This window comes from Magnolia sinica, chromosome 2 (assembly GCF_029962835.1).
Source record: "Magnolia sinica isolate HGM2019 chromosome 2, MsV1, whole genome shotgun sequence".
NCBI lineage: Eukaryota > Viridiplantae > Streptophyta > Magnoliopsida > Magnoliales > Magnoliaceae > Magnolia > Magnolia sinica.
In genome coordinates, this window is record NC_080574.1 from 129,817,021 (window position 1) to 129,832,121 (window position 15,101).

Genomic DNA, 15,101 nt, shown 5'->3' on the forward strand with positions numbered 1-15,101 from the left:
TCTCAAAATCAGCAATATTATCTTGACCTTTAAAAATGACAAAACCTAGATCAGTGATAAAATTCTGGGGAAAATGTAGAATTTCAATCATCCTTTTTTGGCAAGGCAGTAAAAAAGAGTTTACAAATAAACCAGAATGAAAATAGATTACATGAAAAATAAAAAAATCCAAAATGAACAGAAGGAATTTGCTAAATGACCGAATTTATCCATCCATTTCTTCTCTTCTCAACAATACAACAGTCGGCCTTTTTGTTTGTTTCAGCATCCCTCGGAAAAAAGAATACAAATTCCCTTAACCAAAACAACCCAAAATAAATATGTAAATGACAATTGTGCTGAGAGTAAACAAAATTTATTCTTGATAACCACCATAACCAGAACCAAACAAGGTTCTTCTCAAATCATAAATCAACACAAATTAACAAAAAGAGAGGTTAAAGAGTAATGCTCAAGGATCAAAGGGCCTTACCTATGAGCAATCAATGGTGAATCGGAATGCATTGCAAATACTGCATTGCATACATCCCTGAAAATTAATAGGACCTGCTTTTCCTCAAAATGCCCTCCTCCTCTGTTCTCTAGCAAATTAATACTGCTTAATTCGTTGAAGGACCCACTTCACGTGCAAGAAAAACACGAGAAATTAATTTTGAACAAAGAGCAAAGATAGCAGAAACTATCTAATTAATTTTGAAAAAGATAAACTTCCAGCATACCTCATTTGCCACAGGAGATGTCTAATCCTTTGTCAAATATAAATGCAAGAAGCACGTGCTTAAACTCTTCATATGATTCCTTAATAAAAAAAAAAAAAAAGAAGTCAGATTTTTTAAACCATGGAGCTACAAATTGGGATCACCTAATGAGTGACTTAGATCTTGCACAATCCCGTCTTTCTTCGCAAATTGTCACATATTGTTTCAGAGCTGTGCAGAAGGTGGGCCACACCATGAAGATTCCAAGGATTAGAATGGATGTTAGTTCACTCAACAGGTGGGTTGCCCATTCAATATAAATGGATAGCCCGTGATCTGACTCAATGTAATGGTGAACCCACCTAACAGATGGATAGGCGAATTTTCATGCCAGGTAATTGTCATGGTTTGGTCTCCATTTTCCATAGCTAGACATCTGATGCATGTGCTAAAATGATAGGGCTCCAAGTGAAAAGTTCACAAATGAGAATAATTACCCCATGTTTACTCTCTTTATAAACTACATGAGTTCTATGTACTTGGTTCCAAACTTGAAAACAAGCTAAGTAACTAAATTTCTATATAAATTGTATGAAGTTGTGATATGGACATAAATGTAAACCAACCTAAGCTTATCATGGATTAAACATAATTAAAGGAAAATTATCTTTTAAACCAATAAAGTTACGTCTTATGTGTAGTTTATCTGAATTTGTAATTGGAAAACATATATTAGTTAAAACAACCTTTTCAAAGACTAAATATTATTAAGGAAAAACTTAGCTTTCAAATATCTTATCAAACCCAAGTTGAAGACAAACAGGATTTCAACAAGTCCACACATGATAAGTGAGAGATATGTGCATGCCTAAATATAGACCAGGAGAACCCACCGATGCACGATAGATAGCCCTTTGAAGGCAGTTCTACCAAGTTCGCCACGAATTATCATTATCACATTGCAAAATCAATGCATTAACAAGTTCGATGACCTACACATGAAGTATAAAGCAAATTGAAAGAAGAACCATGCCATCCAGGCAACAATTTTCAACCACGTGAACTAGACCTTGATGTTTGATTGCCCAACATCATAAACTGCTAACACATTTTCCACATTGTCAGCATGCTCCGGAGGAACCTGATATACTTGTTTTCCACGTAGGTTGGAGAAGAGAGAGGTGACAGATTTAACAGTTTTTATAACTATTTTCTGGTGCACTCATTTACAGCTTAAAATTTGGAATTTTGAAAGGACAGCCAGATACAAAATGCTAGATATGAGCAAAATAAAAGAGTACTATCTAAGAACCTGAGACACTGTTTGTAAGTTTAGGAAGTAGGGCTTTCTAGTATACAAAGAAATGGCCCGACCAGACAAAAGTATCTACGCTGCCATACAGCTTCCCTATTTCCCACACCCTATAGAATAGTGGAAGATGGTTAGAGAACTCAAACCAACAATATATTTCTTTGAAAGGAAATGTGAAAAACAGACCTTCCATGCAAGAGCAAACAACAATCCCTCAAAATTAGCTTGATTCCAAGGTTTAGGAAAATCCGAGTTCTCACTGTCATCATTCTGAAAGATCTTTACAACTTGCAAGTCTTGTTGATGGGTAGAGAGGATATTTTGATCGAATCTATATGATAATGTTAAACATACAAGATTAGAGCCAGAGATTAAGATGTTGTCACCAAATAACAGTTTATGCAGAAAAGACCAGTGAAGCTGGCAATAAAATCAAACCAGAAGATGATAATCGAAACACCAAATTCAAAATTCAAAAAAATAAAAATAAATATGGTCCCTACTGGTACACAATAAAGACAGTAGCTAATTCATGGTTTGAAGACCACCAACAATTAAAAATCAACCAAACTGATGCAAAACCAAATGAAATAACCACAAGGAATACTTCCTATTTTCTAACATAGATTATCAAATCAATAAACAGTGTCAAAGGAAAATTCATTCAAAGTAAAGTGTTTTCTGGAATATTACCTATCAACAGTTTTCCCAATTTCACCACCCAGTGAATATACCTTATGTACCAGTTGAGATTTTGCAGGTCCTCCCACTGCAGGATTGCAAGGCTGGAATTTGATAGTTGTTGAGAGTTCTTATCTGAATCGAAGATAATATGAAGATGCCACTCAATCTACAACCAAAAATGTCGAAAATCATTCAGAAGATATCATTCAATTTAAACCCAATCACTTTCATCGGGAGAAAACCTCATCCTAAAACCCTAATTTCCAGCAGAAGTATGGGAAAAGAGCGTGAATTAGACCAAAAGCCCTAAACCTAGGAGGGGGAGAGAAAGGGAAGGGAAGGGAATAGAATCCAAAGCCCTAAACCGTAGAGGGGTTTAGATCTGTACCTGTTTGCAGTGAGTAAAAGGACCAGATATGGCCGGACCTGGTGCTCTGATCGTGCAGGATGGACAAGCAGTACAACAACTGCAGTCTTCGGTTTGTGCTGGAGGATGGAAGAGAGAGAGAGAGAGAGAGAGAGAGAGAGAGAGAGAGAGAGAGAGTGTGTGTGTGTGTGTGTGTGTGTGTGTCGGCGATGGGTTTGAGAGTGGAGAGGGAGAGACAAAGAGAAAGAGGTAGAGAGAGATTGAACAGAGATGGAGACGGAGAGGTGCAGAGAGAGAGAGAGAGAGAGAGAGAGAGAGAGAGAGAGAGCTTGAGGGAGTGGAGAGGGAGAGGGAGAGGCAGAGAGAGATCGAGTGGCGGAAATGAAATTAGGGTTGCGGAATTTTTTTTAATAGGGCCCTTTTCTAGCGGCCATTGGAACTGGCTGTGGGCAAAGGTTAGCTCCATCAGTCGGCTATGCCTGTTTTTCTTGTAGTAACATGAGTTCTATGTGGAAAACTGTTGCGGGAAAAAAAAATCATGGAACAAAACGATGGTTAATCTACTATTTAGAGAAAATTACAGGGATGGAGAGAACTTACAACAAAAAACTATAGCTCTCTCTCAGAGACTCTTAAAAAAATACCAAGCCTTAATCATATTAACGAGTATTTATACTCCCATAAGCAAAAGGACTAAATTATCCTTGTTGCAAAAGAAGAAGAATAATAATAATATTCAAGGCACCCAGTCAACACATACAACCATGCATGTGTTCATTTAAAGAAAAAAAAAAACTCGAAATAGAATTTTTGTTAATAAATAATGTTTTGGCTATATAAAAATGTCGATGATATTACCATTGATACACTAATGATAGAAGCGACACTTGAAATTATATAATTGAAAATATTGACAATATCGATACATTGACAACAAAAGAGACACCGAAATTTTACATGGTAAAAAATATTGGAGGATATATGATTGAAGGTCCATCAGCTTACTCCAAATCCAATTATGGGATACAATCATAGGTACACTGGATGTATCTACTTATTGTCTATTCATTTTGTTGAAGTTGTCGATTGGGTCAGGCTGGTAATAATGCCCCCAGCCATTAGAAACTATATGAGTAGGTTCAACCCAAGCTCAGCCCACCACTTAAACAAGTGGCATTTGTGGTTCAGGAATCATGCTAATCACATGATCTTTGGATGAGGTTAATTTATTACAACCGTGCATTGTTTACAAGCCACGTATAAGATCACGTGTCTAGAATAACCAAACCAAAGTACTACTTTAGAATCATAAGCAATATGCAATAGGATCTATTGAATATTGAATAGTAGTTATACGATGATGGTTGGACTTATTTTGTTCCTCCACTCAATCTTGGCTGTCCATTTTCACACTATTGATCATTGTTATGAATCATTAGAAGCTGCTTTCCTTGCCATCACCCCAACTCGTGGTGTGATTTTTGCACCATGGCTTGCTCCTAATTGTATGGATAAACCATACAAATGAACAGTTCGGATAGACAATAGGATATGTCGTGCGTCACTTAAAAGTCACACACAATGTTTGCTTGTTTGCTAATGTTGTGTTGAAAACTCGGGTGCATTCACACCTAGCAGATGTGGCAGTAGGCTTGTCCCACCATGTGGTTAGATGGCTTGAATATGAGGTTGACCTACTTAGCAGGTGAACCACAATGCACGAAGAAATTAAGTAATGGGAAGGAGATGGGGTACGTGTACATGTGACCCATTTGATTAAGTAATGAGAAGGGAGATGGGGTACCTAGGCATGTGATTCCATATGATGAGTGGAACAGTAGGATTGTACTGGACCTGGAGAGAGAGAGAGAGAGAGAGAGAGAGAGAGAGAGAGAGAGAGAAATCCACTCCGTCCATCATCTGAGCCAGTTCTTGTTAAGATGTGATCCAAAAAATAAGGTCTTTCGAAAGCTCAATTGAGCCACACCATAGAAAAATGTGGGGATGGGATGCCTACCGTTAAAACTCTATCGGGGCTCACTAAATCTTTGGATCAGGCAGATACTGTTTTTTTCTTCGTTCTAGTGAGACTGACCTTATGAACAGGTTAGATGGGATATAAACATCGCCATGGGACCAAGAAGTTTCTAACGGTGGGCGTCCCCATCGCACTCTTCATTGTGTTGAATCCCATTTGAATTTTGAGTTCAAATCCTATCGTGAGCTGGCACAAGCGATGGATGGAATGAATGTCACACACACATCACCGTGGGACCCATAGAGATTAAAAGCTGAAAAGGAAGAGATTTTGGTAGTAACATGAGATGTCATAAATCGCGTCCAAGCACTCCTCGGATTAAAGGTTGTTCGATGATCATATAGGTTTCAGTTGGGTTCCTTAAATTCAGTGTTATAGGGTGGGATCATGGCCACACAGTCCTCTGCAAGCTATCCCACCTGCACGGGAATCAAGCTCTTTTCTTTTCTTTTCTCTTCTTCTTCTTCTTTTTAAATTTTTTTGTAAAATTTTTTTAATTGGGATTTTTACCTGAAAATTCCTCTGAATATAACTGGAAAAATGCTTTAACGTTGGAAATTTATCAAAATAGTCCTCCAACAGTACGGACATAAGGTGAAAAGTCCAGCCTGCCGTAAAAGGAATTCCTGCGTAAATCCGAAAACCTAAGGAAGAAAAAAGAAAGTTACGTGGACCCACCATAATGTATTTCCCAATTTCACTCTAATCACCACCAGTTGTGTAATTCAATTTTAAGAGTAGCGATTAAAAATCATCTCCATCCGTGATTCAGGTGGATTACATGGTTGTTAAAGATGCACAGGGGATGCCCATGCACCCTCCAAACTGTTTTCATTGGTATGGCCCACTTAAATAATGATTTATTCTGATTTTTGGGCCTTGTGACTAAATATATGTATTGCATCTAATGGTTAAAGTGGATTCCACGTAATCATCACAGTGGGCCCTATAAAAATTAACGGTCAACATCTCTCTTTCAATTGTTTCCTTTGGTGTGGCCCATCTGATAATCATAGTAAATTTCACATTTGCAGCAGGGGTAGGCCCTGCCAAATATCATCAGGGGTGTTGGTACCCTGATGGGATTTTTGGATTTGGTAGCGTATCACATCGCACTTATGCCAGTCCCAGTACCGTGGGGTGTTGGAAAAGCTTTCTGGTTCGCACCATGATGTGTGTTTTATCGGTGCTGTACATCTATTTTTTCGAATTATTTTAAAGCATGAGCCCAAATCAAGCTAGATTAGAATCTCTGGTAAACCACACCATAGGAACCATTCCTTGTTTTACCTGATTTTGATTTCTTATGCAGGATACTCCTTACTCTTAACTTTACTTCAGGTGCCCATATGTGGTGATTGGTAACCTTGACCTAGAAGGTCCCACCAATGATGGGCCACTGCGAAAGCATGGTCCGGATTTTGGTACTAGGGCATGTTCATGGTGGGCTCAACCAAATGAATGGTTTGGATCTTGCACAAGTATGCCACGAAATTCTGCTAACCCTTGAAATCTACGTCCGAAATACAATGTTAGGATTAATCCTCCTACTTCTTGAAGTCCTATGTGGCTATGTCCATCTCCTCATTATTAAAAAGAGAAATTTAGGACTATGGACCCCACCTTTTATCCAGCTGTTTTTACGAAACAATACAAACTTTGTTTTGCGACTTGGACGTGCGCGGACGGGCAGCGAATTTGAGGACAAAAATACCCCTCCCTTTCGAAGACGAGCGCTAACGCTCCTCCAACCGAGAGTTGTATGAACGGCTCAAAAGAGATCAAAGTTACGTGGCCCCACAACTATGTATTTATTATATCCACAACGTTCATCCATATTTCGAGATCATTATGGAGCATTATCCAAAAAAAAAATCATATCCAAAGATCAACTGGACCATACCACAAAGAGCAGCGGGAAAACTGATTTTCACCGTTAAAAATTCTGTAGGGCCCACCACTTGATAGTAAAATCTGTCTTATTTTACGTCAGGAACCTGTAGCTACAGATTATAACCGTAGCTGTAACCGTAGCTTCCTGCTTCTTGGACATGTATCCAAGGTCTTCGATATATCGAAAAAGGTCCCGAACTGTCCAACAAGTTTGCCTCAAATTTCCTGCAGTTTTTCCGATGGCTACGGATTATAACTGTAGTCATAACTAGTCTGTTCAAATTTGCACTTTTTTTTTTTAATTTTTATATGGCGAACTTTATTTTACCTGCATTTTTCTCTAATACATATTTATATAAATATGTATATATAAGCATATAAATTTTTTTTTTCTCTCTTTTAATTCATTTCTTTGTCTATTTATTCAACAAGCATATGTCCTAAACTAAAATGATTTACTTAACATACCACATGATTTTGGGGTAGGAGAAGCTAATTTAGCCAACAAACCTAGTTATTTTCCAAGATTCGATTAGGTCGATGGTCGAAAATCCATTTCATTCACTTCATGATCAATTTCAATCACTTCGCGATCAAACTGGAAATTGAGCGAGACAAAAATAAAATTGAACGGGGCAAACATGAAATTGAGTGGGGCAAACAAAAAAAATGAGTGAGGCAAACATGAAATTGAGTGGGGCAAACTAGAAATTCAGCGAGGCAAACATTAATTTCAGTGGGGCAAACATGAAATTCAGCGGGGCAAACACGAAATTCAGCGGGACAAACTTGAAATTGACCACCATAACCAAAGATCAACTAGACCACACTACAAAGGGCAGCGGAAAAATTGATTTTCATCATTAAAAATTTTGTAGGGCCCACCATAACAGAAATTGAGAGGGGCAAATATGAAATTGAGTGGGGCAAACTAAAAATTGAGCGAGGCAAACATGAAATTGAACGGGGCAAACTAGAAATTGAGCGGGGCAAATGGAAAAATTGAGCGGGGCAAACTGAAAATTGGGCGGGGCAAACATGAAATTGAGCGGGGCAAGCATGAAATTGATTGCGAAGTAAATGAAATGAATGAAATTGACTGCGAAGTGAATGAAATGAATTTTCGACCATCGACCTGATGGAATCTTGAAAAATAACCGGGATAGTTGGCTAAAGTAGCTTCTCCTAACCCAAAATCATATAGGGTACGTCAAGTAACTAATTTTGGTTTAAAAGATATTCTTGCTAAATGAATAAAGAAAGAAATGAAAAAAAGAGAGAAAAATTTTATATGCTTATATATACATATTTATATAAATATGTATTAGAGAATATTATAGGTAAAATAAAGTTCTCCATGTAAAAAAATAAAAATAAAAAAATAAAATAAAAAACTAAAAATAGAATTTGCATAAATTGGCACAGACTACAGTTATGGCTACGGTTATAATCCGTAGCTATAGGTTATTCGATATATCGAAAGTCTTTCGATATTATCAAAAAAGTCCAGAATTGTCCAACGAGTTTGTCTAAAAAATTATAATTTTCGATACATTATGGCTACGGATTATACTTTTTTTCTCTTTTGTTTTTATTTTTATTTTTTCTTTTGGTTTTTATGTTACTTAGAAGGTGTTTGATAAAACACCTGTAAAACCATTGTAGTTCAGGTGTTTATGAAAATGCCTCATAGTAAGGGCTGCATCACTCTGGGTGAGGCTGGGGTGCACCTAATATACTCTTGAAAATTGGGTGGCTTTTCACTTATATAACAAGACGTAGCAAATCGTTTGCATTCTCTCTGCTTGTGTAATCGTTTGCATTCAGCGGGGCAAACTGCCATTATTAGCAAGGAATGAATGTTTAATTGACCTATAAGTGAGAGAATAGAACTTTACAGATATCATTTTCCGATAGTCAATGGAAGAACCAATTTTATGAACTAAACATCTCTCTTACGTTGAAAAGTTATCAGATGTGAGACAAACAAATTGTTTCCTTTTAGTGTTCAAATTGAAGGGAAAAAGTGAAATAGCATGGAGCTATAAGAAATCAAAGTAATAATAAAGAAACCTGAATTAACAAAGAGGAGATGGAGACCCTTAGGGCCATCTGTAAGGTCTTGACCTCGGCACAGGTTGTCGCAGCTACTTCCGGCTCCGCAGCTTAGGCCTAAATCTACTTCATTTTTTGAAGCATGCCTTAAAATGAGTCATCAATTTCATTTTAACAGGGTAAACATGAGCCATCAATTTGAAGCATGCCCCGTTCAATTTCATTTTTGCCCCGCTCAATTTCATTTTTGCCCCGCTCAATTTCATGTTTGCTCTGCTCAATTTCTAGTTTGCCCCGCTCAATTTTTAGTTTGTCCCGCTCAATTTTATGTTTGCCCCGCTCAATTTCTCGTTAGCCCCGTTCAATTTCATGTTTGCCCCGCTGAAATTCATGTTTGCCCCACTCAATTTCATGTTTGCCCCGTTCAATTTTCAGTTTGCCCCACTCAATTTCATGTTTGCCCCACTCAATTTCTCGTTGGCCCTGTTCAATTTCATGTTTGGCCCGCTCAATTTCATGTTTGCCCCGCTGAAATTCATGTTTGCCCCGCTCAATTTCTAGTTTGCCCCGCTCAATTTCATGTTTGACTTGCTGAATTTCTAGTTTGCCCCGCTCAATTTCTATTTGACCGTGAAATGAAGGGAATTGACCGTGAAATGCACGGAATTGATCGTGAAGTGAAGGGAATTGACCATGAAATGCATGGAATTGACCGTGAAGTGAAGGGGAATCGCTGGTATTGATCGTGAAATGCATGGAATTGATCACGAAGTAAATGAAATGAATGAAATTGATCGTGAAGTGAATGAAATGGATTTTCGACCATCGACTTGATGGAATCTTGAAAAATAACTAGGTTGGTTGACTAAAGTAGCTTCTCCTATCCCAAAATCATATAGGGTACGTTAAGTAACTAATTTTGGCTTAGAAGATATTCTTGTTAAATGAATAAAGAAAGAAATGAAAAAAAGAGAGAATTTTTTTTTTTTTCCATATGCTTATATATACATATTTATATAAATATGTATTAGAGAATATTGTAGGTAGAATAAAGTTCTCCATGTACAAAAAAATAAAATTAAAAATTAAAAAAATTTTAAAAAAATTGTATAGATTGGTACAGACTACAGTTATAACTACGGTTGTAATCCGTAGCTATAGGTAAAAATCACCTTCGATATATCTCGAAGGTCTTTCGATATTATCGAAAACGTTCATAACTGTCCAGCAAGTTAGCCTTAAAAATCTTGCAATATTCGATACACTATAGCTACGGATTATAACCATAGCCATAACCGTAGTAGACTGTTGTTTTTTTTTTTTTTTTTTTGCTATGTTGCTTTTATGGGTCCCATCATGAGGTCTGTATTATATCCAAACCGTCCATATATTTGGAGAGATCATATTAATTCTTAAGACAAAAAATAAGATAGATCTAATTATCAAGTGGACCACACTATAAAAGGTAGTGGGGAATTGAATGTCTACGTCTACCATTAAAACCCTTTTAGGGGTTACAGAAGTTTTGGATCATTATGAAATTTGTTTTTCCTCTTCATCCAGGTCTTTGTGACCCTATGAAGGAACTTAGATGGGGAGGATTTCTCACAAACATCATAGTGGGCCCCCTAAAAGTTTTTAATGGTCGACGCTCATTCAATACTATTTCCCGTAATGTGGTACATTTGAGATGTGGATATACCTCTTTTTGGTCTCATACCATAAAATGATCTGGAAAAATATATAGACGGCATGGATGAGAAGCATACATCATGATGGGGCCCACAGACCACTGACCCTCCGCCATTGGCTGGTGGCAGGCGGAGTACCCAATCCGTTTCCGTGAAAGGAGGGGTATTTTCGTCCTCAAATTCGCTGTCCGTACGAGCAGGTCTAAGTTGCAAAACAAAGTTTGTATTCTTTCGTAAAAACAGCTGGATAAAAGGTGGGTCCACGGTCCTAAATTTCTCTATTAAAAAAGGAGGTATCATACGATGCTCAGCGGTATCCTTCTGTGGTATGTCTTTCTATTTCAGTCCATACAAATGGAGCCCATGTTCTATTGTTGCAAACCGTTGATCTTATGGCCCTAACTACTGGATGGTTGCTGCACCAAAAATTTCCCAGGTGTAAAAATCATAACCCTTCAATAGGTATCCCAATATATAGATGGTTGACCACACTCGACTCAAAATAAGTCTAAATATTCTACCACTATGATTTACCAATCTAGTAGATTTATGATAGGACCATCGAGGGTGAGGCCCATCATATGCTTGGTATGGATCAGTGATCCAATGACCCTATTTGTACAAGCTGAAAACCTGATTGTAATGTACAAATTCATCCAAGCATCTCATCGTACTTTTGTTCCAAAAAAAAAAAAAAAAAAAACGCATATTCCTATTGAGATGCTTACGTAAATCTAATTATACTAGAATATCAAATGTCAACACGGTTACTTACCTTTCAATATCTCCAATTAAATACTACCAGGAGGTTTATTATAGGATGCATTGCACGTGGAGCGGTTCAATATATGGTGATATTTCAACGATCCTAACCGTTTATATGATGGACCTCAACATTTATGGGGATACGAAAGGAAAAAAGTCTCATTTTTGAATACTAACAAACCTTTGATGATGTAACTCCTTCCCTTTGAAAATCAAACGATTCTCTATAGCATTGAAAGTTTAGGATATTCCAATCTACGATATTTTCAAGGCATCCTGCCACTGCTTTGTATGTATCTCTTCAAATCAATGAGTTGGATAGCTAACATAAGTCTGGATCCTGAGTGTATAGCCTTGGCATATCTTACAACAATATGTACTAGAGTTGGACGCCAAGTCGAACCGAGTTGAGCTTGGCCTAGCTTGGCTCGGTTTGGTGATCAGCAGCCACCCCAGTTTGGCTCGGCGTGGTGAATGAGCTCGATAGACCAGGTTGACTCGGCTCGGTTAGCACCTCGGGTTAGATCGAGTTGAGTTCACGTTTGAACTTTCGAACCAAGTTTGAATTCGAGTTCGAGTTTTCGAGTTGAGTTTGAGTTCTAGGTCGAGCTTTTAAGTTTAAGGTTATATATATAACATAACATTCAATCAATAATACGGTAAAATTGAAAATTAAAAACAACTTACAATAACATTAGATATATTTCTTTTTTGTTGTGATTTACTACAGGAGAGGAAATTCGTTTGTCAAGCTCGAACTGCTATCCAATTCTTCATATAAATATTCGTTCACTTCTCCTGAATCAAAAGGTTGTGAGAGTTTTTCATCGTGCTCTTGTATAGTTTGAATCAGATTGTTTAAATTTTCTTTGTGAGTAGATCTATATGTATTTTGCTAATACATTGTAAAATACTATAAGATTAGAGAAAAACTTGAATGGTTTGTTACTCTTATTTTTTTTGTTTGTGCAGCTTGATCCTGCTTTGGTATCTTATTGTCTTGGAAGACATCATTAATGTTTAAAAGCCTCTTTCATACTACGTTTCAAGGTAAGTTATAATTTTTCTTCTTCCGATACTGATAATTTAACTTTTTTCTCTGCCTTGAAAAGTTTGGAGTAGGGAGAGTGTAAGGTTTTTTATTCGAATTAATAAACGCCTGAAAAAGAAGTTGGATCTCTTTTGAGACTTTAGGACACGGTTTTGCATCTCCACCCCCGACACGATAAGTATAACTTGAGCCAATTAGTTTTATTAACAAACTTGGTCCCCACACAAATGATATAAAATCTTCAATTTTCTAGACTTTGGAATGTGGACTAAGGAACCGTAATTCCAAACATCGGTCGATGATTCATTTGACAACATATCTATATTATATGTGTTGGAAAAATTAGCACTTTGACAATAATAAAATATGAAAAATAAAAGAAAAATGAAATATAATAAATAAAAGCAATAATGAAATATAAATTATAATATAAACAAAAACATAAACAAAAATGAAATAAAAGCCATTGCTTCATTACACTTATAACCCTCCCTCTCTCCCCCAACATTACATCCAAATACATATAACATATTACATCAGTTTCAAGCTTCAACAAAATAATAATAATTTTTAACATAACATCTTTTATGTTGTTGTTATTGCATGTGCAGTCTGTCTTGAGACTCGCTCTCCTCTTCATCTTCAATATCAAAACTATTACCTCCTCAAATCGGACGTAATTAATCTCGTGTACGAATTAACTCTTCAACAGTTTTTTTTTGTGAAAGAGAGCTTTGATACTTGCTCACGACCTTACTTCCCGTACTAAAAGTGAATTCTGATGTCATTATTGAAATTAGAATAAACAATATATTCCGTATCATCGTTAATAGTGTAAGGTATTTTATTTCACATCTTCCACCACTCCAAAACATCGAAGTCTGAGTCTTAATACCTTACGGTTGGATCTTTAAAATACATATTTAGCTTTGATTCATTTGTGTCATTATTTGTATTTTCCCGTGCTAATAAAAACATATTAATCATCGAGTATATTGTCATCGCTTGTAAAAACATTAGGAAGTCTAACTTTTTTACCATATGATGTGGTTGTGTGTAAAGTAAAATTCTTCGATTGTATCACAAACCTTGAAAGTTTCAGTTATCGCCATTTAATTAGAATAAATCTTTATAAAAATGAAATTAACATGGTTCATCTTCATTGGAGTTTTTTGTCGTTACCTAGAGACTATGGACTATGGCTATCCAACAACCAAATGTCGAAGAACTGTCGAAGCTTCGTGTGGTCTCAGGAAGTGAAACAAAGAAAAGAAAAGGAAGAAGACAAGGAAAATGAAATGACTAAATTAATGACCTCATGCGGCAAGGGCCTTACGTTTTGAACTCATCCACATCTAATGTGTGGCCCACTGAGTTTTCTTAAGGTAAATCTAACCCGCCCATAAGTAAGAGGTTTTAATTTCATGTCATCGGCTTAAGTTTAATTAAGGAGAAAACTCATCACATATAGATCACACTAAAGGAAACATTTTAGAATTAATACATAATGTTAGTGTAATTATGGACCTTAGACATCTTCAAACATAGAAGAGAAAAATACCCTTTTGCAAGTTAATGACTATCTGATTAAAATAAATATATCAAATCAGCCAAGGGTGGGTTGAATTTCAGTTTTGGATAGGGCCGTCTCTTTTTTTTTTAAAAAATTTCACTTTTCAATGCAAGAGCCCAATGTAGAAGGCACAACTATAGTAGAAAAGTACTTTTGTCATTCAAAAAGTAAATTCATTCCTTATTTTTTTAATTATTACATACTCCTACAATAACCACGTCACATCACGGGCCATGTGGACAAATAACCCATTATTAGGTGGGCCATGCTATAGGAAAAAGTGGTGATTGACCATTAATGAGCCACAAAAGCTTTGGATGAAGCTGATATTTACTTATTTTTCCCCTTCATCTATGCTTACGTTATCTTATCAACAAATTGGATGGCAAATAAACACCATCGAAACATAAAAGTGCACCTTGAGAAGTTTTTAATGGTAGGGTACTTAATCACCAGTGTTTTCCTATGGTATGGTCCACATCATGATCAGACCTGCTTCCATTTTTTGGATAATGCCCTAAATGATATGGAAAAACAGATGAATGGCGTAGATATGGAATACATCCATTAAGGTGGGCCGCAATTTCTTAGGTGAGGCTCGGAACTCACCTAATCCGCTCCCCGCAAATGGTGAGCCGTTTGCTGGTGGATATCCATTTTTACCCAATGGCAATCGAGGGATTGAAAATTTTGGTGTAAGATTAACCTACCATATCCTTATCTACTTTTATAAAATCGAACGCGGATTGCGTGCTACCCCCTCAGCTTTGATTTAATTGTCGGAGCTATGGACGGGCGGGGTAGTACGACAAATAATTGTCGGAGCGAGGGACGTGGATTGCGTACTACCCCACCCTGAAAATCTATGAGGTCTCAGTTTGATAGTTCTCAGGACCACCGAATTAATTGTCGTCTTATGCCCGCTATTTTAGTGGAAATACACCCCCAATGCGTCGCACGCATAAGACATCTCA

General features: G+C 36.8%; 2 long non-coding RNA genes across 2 annotated transcripts; both read right to left on the reverse strand.

The window, feature by feature from the left end:
- Window positions 1-463: 463 nt before the first annotated feature.
- On the reverse strand, window positions 464-2,298 carry LOC131230541 (uncharacterized). Its single transcript, XR_009164039.1, has 4 exons — window positions 1,768-2,298; window positions 1,592-1,690; window positions 720-798; window positions 464-595 (listed from the first exon to the last, which is right to left on the reverse strand). It is a non-coding gene; the product is annotated as an uncharacterized LOC131230541 (long non-coding RNA).
- A 489-nt stretch (window positions 2,299-2,787) lies between these two features.
- On the reverse strand, window positions 2,788-3,237 carry LOC131230535 (uncharacterized). Its single transcript, XR_009164038.1, has 2 exons — window positions 3,083-3,237; window positions 2,788-2,860 (listed from the first exon to the last, which is right to left on the reverse strand). It is a non-coding gene; the product is annotated as an uncharacterized LOC131230535 (long non-coding RNA).
- Between the last annotated feature and the right edge of the window lie 11,864 nt (window positions 3,238-15,101).